Source organism: Hyla sarda, chromosome 6 (genome assembly GCF_029499605.1).
Source record: "Hyla sarda isolate aHylSar1 chromosome 6, aHylSar1.hap1, whole genome shotgun sequence".
Taxonomy (NCBI): domain Eukaryota; kingdom Metazoa; phylum Chordata; class Amphibia; order Anura; family Hylidae; genus Hyla; species Hyla sarda.
In genome coordinates this window covers 277,255,934-277,264,039 of record NC_079194.1, presented here as the reverse complement: position 1 = coordinate 277,264,039, position 8,106 = coordinate 277,255,934, and the positions used below count along the sequence as shown (strand labels likewise).

At 40.3% G+C, this 8,106-nt stretch overlaps 1 pseudogene; it reads right to left on the bottom strand.

Annotated features, from left to right (window-relative positions):
- Positions 1 to 2,020: 2,020 nt before the first annotated feature.
- LOC130277100 (chymotrypsinogen A-like) lies at positions 2,021 to 6,893 on the bottom strand (annotated as a pseudogene).
- Between the last annotated feature and the right edge of the window lie 1,213 nt (positions 6,894 to 8,106).

Here is an 8,106-nt window from a genome sequence, read left to right as displayed (position 1 = left end):
ATGTACCACTAGAATGACACCAGAACGGACAGATCTAGCGATGTCAACTACCTCCGTAAGGACTTGCGTCCACCGCATACCAGGGATATCCCTCCAGTGGGGCTCGACAGGAACAGGGGGCATGGGAACAGCAACCGCAGCACGCCGGGGGACAGCAGCGGGGCATCCTAACGCAGCCAACAGCTGTGAAAGAAGACCCGGGTCAGCCAGCACCTGCTCCCGGACAACATCCCACACATCCTCGTCAGCCATCTCCGAGAAAGATACCTTCACAGGAGCACTGGTGAGTCCAAAAGGAATCACCAGGGGGAGGGAAGGTCCTATATGCATAATGGGCTTAACCCCCATACCCCTCCTATGAAACACGGGAAAGCAGGGGAAGAAGGAGGAACTATGTTGGGCTGTGGCTTAACCCCTGACATTCTGCTCAGTCAGGGTTACCTACCCCTAAACGGGCAGGTAACCTCCAAATTTGAAGTAGGAGGTCCAACCAAGCATCTTTTTATATCTCCAAGGTCCTAAAATCGATGCCATATACACGTCCCCTGATAGGGGATGTAACAGGGATTAAACTGTTAGGAATAGTACTACTTAACACACCTTATAATAACGCAGAGAGAGGCAACGCAGAGATAGGAGTCTGAAGAAGAGGAGTCAGAGGAGGAAGGTGACTGAGGAGATGGAAGACCAAACACAGCAGGCCTCCCAGGGGGCTTGTTGTCACCTTTCGGGGACCCTTGGTGTTGTACATGGCTGGGTGGAGAAAGAGACCTTCAATGACATCAGTGAGGACAAGGAACGGGACATGGCTAGCTTGGTATCCAACCTTGTGCAAATGGGGAGTTTGCGGTTGTGCAATAGTGTTGAGCGGCATAGGCAATATTCGAATTCGCGATATTTCGTGAATATATGGACGAATATTCGTCATATATTCATAAAATTCGCATATTCTTAATATTCGCGTTTTAATTTCTCAAATGCAAAAAGTTGCATATGCGAAAATTTGTAAATGCGAAAACTAGCATATGCCTAAATTAGCATATGCGAAAATTTGCACGCCAGTCTTACACAGTAGTATTAGAGCCTTCTTTGCACCACACAAGCTGGAAGCAGAGAGGGATGATCACTGTGATGTGTACTGTGAAAAAAAAAAAGAATATTCGTAATTGCGAATATATAGTGCCATATTCACGAATATGCCATATTCGCGACTAAAATTCGCATTTGCGAGCAACACTATTGTGCAAATGGACTGTTTGCAATTGTTTGCGGTGCGTTAAACAGGGAGTTTTGTCTGTCATTGCGAAGCGGGTGTAACCCTTACACTACCTGATCGATACAACATTATACCTGATGATAAAGCACGTTATTCCAAACAATTTAGGAATGTTAGGTGATTTATGCCCTTTATGGATTAAAACCAGATTCTGCATCAACTATATAATTTTCCATGGGAGTTTTGCCATGGATCCCCCTCAGGCACGCCACAGTCCAGGTGTTAGTCCCCTTGAAACAACTTTTCCATCACTGTTGTTGCCAGAAAGAGTCCCTGTGGGTTTTAAAATTCGCCTGCCTATTGAAGTCTATGGCGGTTCGCCCTGTTTGCACGTTCGCAAACATTTGCCCAAATTCGCGTTCGCCGTTCATGAACGAAAAATGTTATGTTCACAACATCACTATTAGCCATATTTCCCTCCTTTGCAGCAGCCAGGTGTAGTCTGTTGCTATTCCTTTTTAACAGTTTTTCTTGTGATATCCTAATAAAGATTTGATTATTCATATATTACCGTACCTGCTGTGACTTGTAGGTATTTATTTATGGGGATTTTTTTTTCCACATTAGATCTAATATGTGGTTGTGATTAAGCTCTGATGTTTTGGTTAGTATATGTACATGGGTAATCTTTTGGTTTATCTAAGTAAAACAAAATAGTTTTTTTCTTATAATGTACAAGGATAAATGAAGTAATATGAAACTGGTTTTTATTTGACATTAAAATTTACTAACCATAGTAAGTATTTAGTTAGCAGCAACGGTCTGGTCCAGCCAGGATCTAAGGACTGTAACTCTAGCATAAACTCCAGGAGAAGATGTAGCGCAAGTAGAACTTCCCCAGGATACAATACCAGCCAAGGTCCAAGTTCCATTTCTCTGGCACACAAGAGGTCCACCAGAGTCACCCTTAAAATTAGAGTTAACAAAATAAGTATATAACTAAGTAAATATGTGTATAAATAAAAATGCAAGAAAGTTTGATTTCTATTGCCTTTTACACTTACATAATGGGTTCTACTTATGGACTTAGTACACATAGTCAGATTCAATAGCTACATTGAACATACACACAGGCATGGAAGACCCAAATATGTTAAGACTCAGAGATCCTCCTCTGATACTGACCCATAGATATCACATGTTTATTACAAAAAAACTGATACTGTTGGTCTAGGATTCAGGAAGACAACGAAAATACATCTCAAATGTTATTGTTGTCTATTACATTTTTGGCTATAGCTGTAATATTTACAAATAAGTGACTAAAGTAGATATTAGACAGTACATGACTAGAGATATGTAATTCCATACCATGCAGGAGGAAGCTCCAGATGCTCCAGCGCAGATCGTGGTGTTCTGGATCTTGGTTCCCCAGTATCTCTGACATTCGGTATTGGTCAGAAGAGGCAGAGACACCTGCTGCAGTTTGCTTGGGGTTGTTTGTGCTAAGAGTTAAAACAACATTTACGCACTATATACATATCTTTTCCAGAATATGGAGATCATAGTGAGATTGTGTTATGCCTCGCTACATGAGGTTGCAAGTTGTGCCAAAAGAGGGTCTACATAGACCTGCAGGATAACATTTGTAACATCTGTATTGTCAAGCATTTACTTACTTGCAGCATTGACGTAGCCCCATCCGGTGGTAACACATCTCTCTCCTCCATTGAATACATCAGCACTAGCAGCGATGCACACAGGAGCCACACGGTTATTGAAAGAAGCGGCGCTGCTGAGCTTCAGAAGAGTGATGTCATTGGCAGTGGTGAAGGAGCTGTAGCTGAGGTGTCTGAAGACCTGTCAAATAATATGCCTTAAAATCACTTCTTATAAAATGAGGCAAAATAAACACATTTCAAAGAACATATTTCTACATTTTCTGCTTACCCTAGAAATGGTCTTGGTCTGAATAGGTTCAGCACTGGAGGAATGGTCATATTCAACCAGGATGACACGGTGGGAGGTTCTGTTTATAGAGATGAACAACTATTTTAGCATCTTCAATAAGTTTTCTTGTGTAATAGGACATTCATGAGATCTCCAGTTCTCCAATGTCAAACACACTTGATAATAGCAATGTTAGTCACAATATTGAGGTATGGAAAATAGACAGTATTATATTGATTCTTTGCTATACTATAAACTAAGTTATACATGACTTACGTGACACCACAGTGAGCAGCAGTGACGACCCAGAGACTGTTGATCAGAGAACCGCCGCAGAAGTGGAATCCGGTGTTGTCCTATAGATATGTAATCAAATCAATAAAAAGAACATAAAGCTTTTACATTAACATATACTATTAAAGAATTCCCAATATACAAGGACATGTGTAAAAGTTTCCTCAATTGCTGTTTAATGAGAAATAAATCATCAGTTCTACAGTCTAAGGGCAGTTAAAGCGAAATCCAGCCCAACCTGCAGCCATCATGTTATAGAGCAGGAGGAGCTGAGCAGATTGATACAGTTTTGTTGTAAAGTTCCAAGAGATCTTGTGCATATAAAGAAATTAGGACAGGTCACTTGACTACATGGCCCAAAAGGGCAGAATTTAAATGAATAACTTACAAGTTATTCTAGAACTGTTCTCATTAAACCATCAATCTGCTCAGCTCCTCCTGCTCTATAACATGGGCATAAGTGCTGAGTATGGAGAGTGGCAAGAATGTATTACCATGTATCAAGTTAATACAGTACATGTTCATTCTTTACAACACTTTAATAAGGTAAAAATAAGTAAATTGGATAGGATATGAAATCAGTACCTGCAGGAGGGAAATACTGAAAAAATAATATTTGGGGTAATCTACAGACCCCCTAATATCACTGAAGAGATAGATGTTCGGCTTCATAAACAAATAGAGAGGGCCACCCGGGCAGGTACAGTGGTAATAATGGGAGATTTTAACTATCCAGATATAGATTGGGGTCCGGGGTTGGCTAAAACTACAAAGGGGCGACAATTCCTAAATTTATTGCAGGATAATTTTATGGGCCAGTTTGTGGAGGACCCAACAAGAAGTGATGCCTTGTTGGATCTGATCATTTCCAACAACGCAGAGCTGATTGGTAATGTAACTGTGCGGGAAAACCTTGGTAATAGCGACCACAATATAGTTACTTTTGACTTAAAATGTAGAAAACAAAGACAGTCGGGGAAGGCAAAAACATATAACTTTAAAAAGGCAAACTTCCCTGGGCTGAGGGCTGCACTACAGGACATAGACTGGGGGGAAGTGTTCTCAAATACTGATACAGAAGGTAAATGGGACATCTTTAAATCAACTCTAAATAACTATACAGCTAAATATATACCAAAGGGGAACAAATATAAACGATTAAAATTAAATCCTACATGGCTGACACATGATGTTAAAAGAGCAATAAACAACAAAAAAATTGCCTTCAAAAAATACAAATCTGATGGGTCAGCGATAACATTTAAACAGTACAAAGAGCTTAATAAAATCTGTAAAAATGTAATAAAAACAGCAAAAATTCAAAATGAGAGACAGGTGGCCAAAGAAAGCAAAACTAATCCTAAATATTTTTTTAGATATATAAATGCAAAAAAAAAAAGGACAGAGCATGTAGGACCCCTTAATAATGATAATGGGGAGGTTGTCACAGGCGATAAAGAGAAGGCGGAGCTACTGAATGGGTTCTTTAGTTCTGTATATACTAGGGAAAAAGGAGCTGACATTGGCCAGGTCAGTGCTGGTAACACATCATGTAATGTACTGAACTGGCTTAATGTAGAGATGGTACAAGGTAAGTTAAGTGATATAAATGTAAGCAAATCTCCAGGGCCAGATGGACTACACCCAAGAGTTCTTAGAGAGGTAAGTTCAGTAATATCTGTACCCCTGTTCATGATATTTAGAGATTCTATGGTGTCTGGTATTGTGCCAAGGGACTGGCGCAAGGCGAATGTGATGCCAATCTTCAAGAAGGGCTCTAGGTCTTCCCCAGGAAACTATAGACCGGTAAGTTTAACGTGCATTGTGGGTAAATTGTTTGAAGGACTTATAAGGGATTACATACAGGAATACATAGGGGATAATAGTATTATAAGTGATAGCAAACATGGGTTTACTAAGGATAGAAGTTGTCAAACCAATCTAATTTGCTTTTATGAAGAGGTGAGTAGAAGCCTTGACAGAGGAATGGCTGTGGATATAGTGTTTCTGGATTTTGCCAAAGCATTTGATACTGTCCCTCACAGACGTCTGACAGGTAAGTTAAGGTCCTTGGGCTTGGAAACTTTAGTTTGTAACTGGATTGAACACTGGCTCATGGATCGTACCCAGAGAGTGGTGGTCAATGATTCGTACTCTGATTGGTCCCCGGTAATTAGTGGTGTACCCCAAGGTTCAGTACTGGGCCCGCTGTTGTTTAATTTATTTATCAATGATATAGAGGATGGTATTAACAGCTCTGTTTCTATCTTTGCAGATGACACCAAGCTTTGTAGCACGGTACAGTCTATAGAGGATGTGCATAAGTTACAGGATGACTTGGATAGACTAAGTGTCTGGGCATCCACTTGGCAAATGAGGTTCAATGTGGATAAATGTAAAGTTATGCATCTGGGTACTAATAACCTGCATGCATCGTATGTCTTAGGGGGGATTAAACTGGCAGAGTCACTGGTAGAGAAGGATCTGGGTGTACTTGTAGATCACAGACTACAGAATAGCATGCAATGTCAGGCTGCTGCTTCCAAAGCCGGCAGGATATTGTCATGTATAAAAAGAGGCATGGACTCAAGGGACAGGGACATAATACTCCCCCTTTATAAAGCATTGGTACGGCCTCACCTGGAATATGCTGTTCAGTTTTGGGCACCTGTCCATAAAAGGGACACTGCGGAGTTGGAAAGGGTGCAGAGACGCGCGACTAAACTAATATGGGGCATGGAACATCTTAGCTATGAGGAGCGATTAAAGGAGTTACAATTGTTTAGTCTTGAGAAGAGACGTTTAAGGGGGGATATGATAAACGTATATAAGTATATTAATGGCCCATACAAAAAATATGGAGAAAAACTGTTCCAGGTTAAACCCCCCCAAAGGACGAGGGGACACTCCCTCCGTCTGGAGAAGAAAAAGTTTAGTCTCAAGGGGCGACACGCCTTCTTTACCGTGAGGACTGTGAATTTATGGAACGGTCTACCTCAGGAACTGGTCACAGTAGGAACAATTAACAGCTTTAAAACAGGATTAGATACATTTATGGAACAAAATAACATTAATGCTTATGAAGAAATATAAAATCCCATCCCTTCCCCAATATCGCGCCACACCCCTACCCCTTAATTCCCTGGTTGAACTTGATGGACATATGTCTTTTTTCGACCGTACTAACTATGTAACTATGTAAGAGACACCTGCCATGGCCATGAACCAGAAACTGCATTCTCACCATTCACAACCCTGGCATAACCAGAATGATTGGCTTGATGCTTGGCACACCACAGCCTGAGGAATAAGTAATCGATATCAATTTAATCAACTAGTAATCTCCATAAAAGACTGTAATAAAGCTATGACGCTACTTACCATAGCTACCCCCTAATAGGGCAAGGCAGGACAGAAGCCACAGAAATGCCATAGTGATAAGTGGAGCATAAACAGGGTTTATGCTGCTTATATATCCTCAACTAACCATGTAAAAATAGAGCTTTTCATGCAATAGAAGCATCAGAGCTGTTATCAGACAACCTTGAATTAATATAGAAAATTTTGGTAGATGTGGACAAAACTATGCGTGGGCGAAACATGTGTTGTGTGTTTCCTCAACGCAAGAAAAAAATAACCCTTTTAAAGTATACCTTACCTTAAATTTAAGATATGCATTAAAAACGTGAATCAATTCATAGTAAATAATAAATCAAATTGAATAAGTTAGTGGAGGGTAATGCTCCAGAGAATAGTATCATAATCGATAGTCAAGGAGTGGGGTACTCCAAACCCCGGGAATCTGAACAAAACATCTTGCTGTTATCACCAAGCTAAAAGTATAGAAGTGTAGTATCTGCATTGATATATAGCGATAAAGGCTACAATACAGACTAACCGTTATGTCTGGTCCCTAACTTTTAAAAAGGGCACCCCCCAATGTGAACTCCAATAGTTAATCTTATGATAGTTGACCCTACTCCCAATTGTCACTTACTCCCTGAAAAATGGTGTATCATCACTAACAAAAAGTAAATGAATGAATCTAAATACATTCTACACAATAGATTAAAAAGAATTCTCAATGATACACAACTCAAATAAACCGCTACGCATTTCCCCCTATTCTGATAATATAGGAGTTCTCCAAGAGATTCTAAATAATGATAAAGCAACATGCATGGCATAGGACCTGACCCATGTGGTGATATATATCATCCAGAGCTATCCTATTTTTACTTTTTAATCTATTCTTTACTTTATTTTTAGATATATTTATGCTCATTAACTTTTATGAACTTTGGTTTCCATATAGTGATTTAGTAAGAGTATGCTGGTATTATTTAGTCAGTGCAGTAGAGATATGTCGTTCTAATATGAAGGCATTGTCATGTTTTTAATCCCCAACTCATGAGAAAATCCTGTGTACACCCCTGGTAAGCTGTGATGGATCACCATTCTCTGACATTTACAAGCTAGGGATGCACAGTACCCTGCCTTGCCTCGGGTGCTGCCAAACCAGGCTAAGCCATGACATCTCGCCAGAGAAGGGGTCAACAAAATGCACCTTTGCCCCTGTGGACAGAAATCCTTGTACCGACCCTAGGTGGACCTCTTGTATGCCAGAGAAATGGAGCTTGGACCAT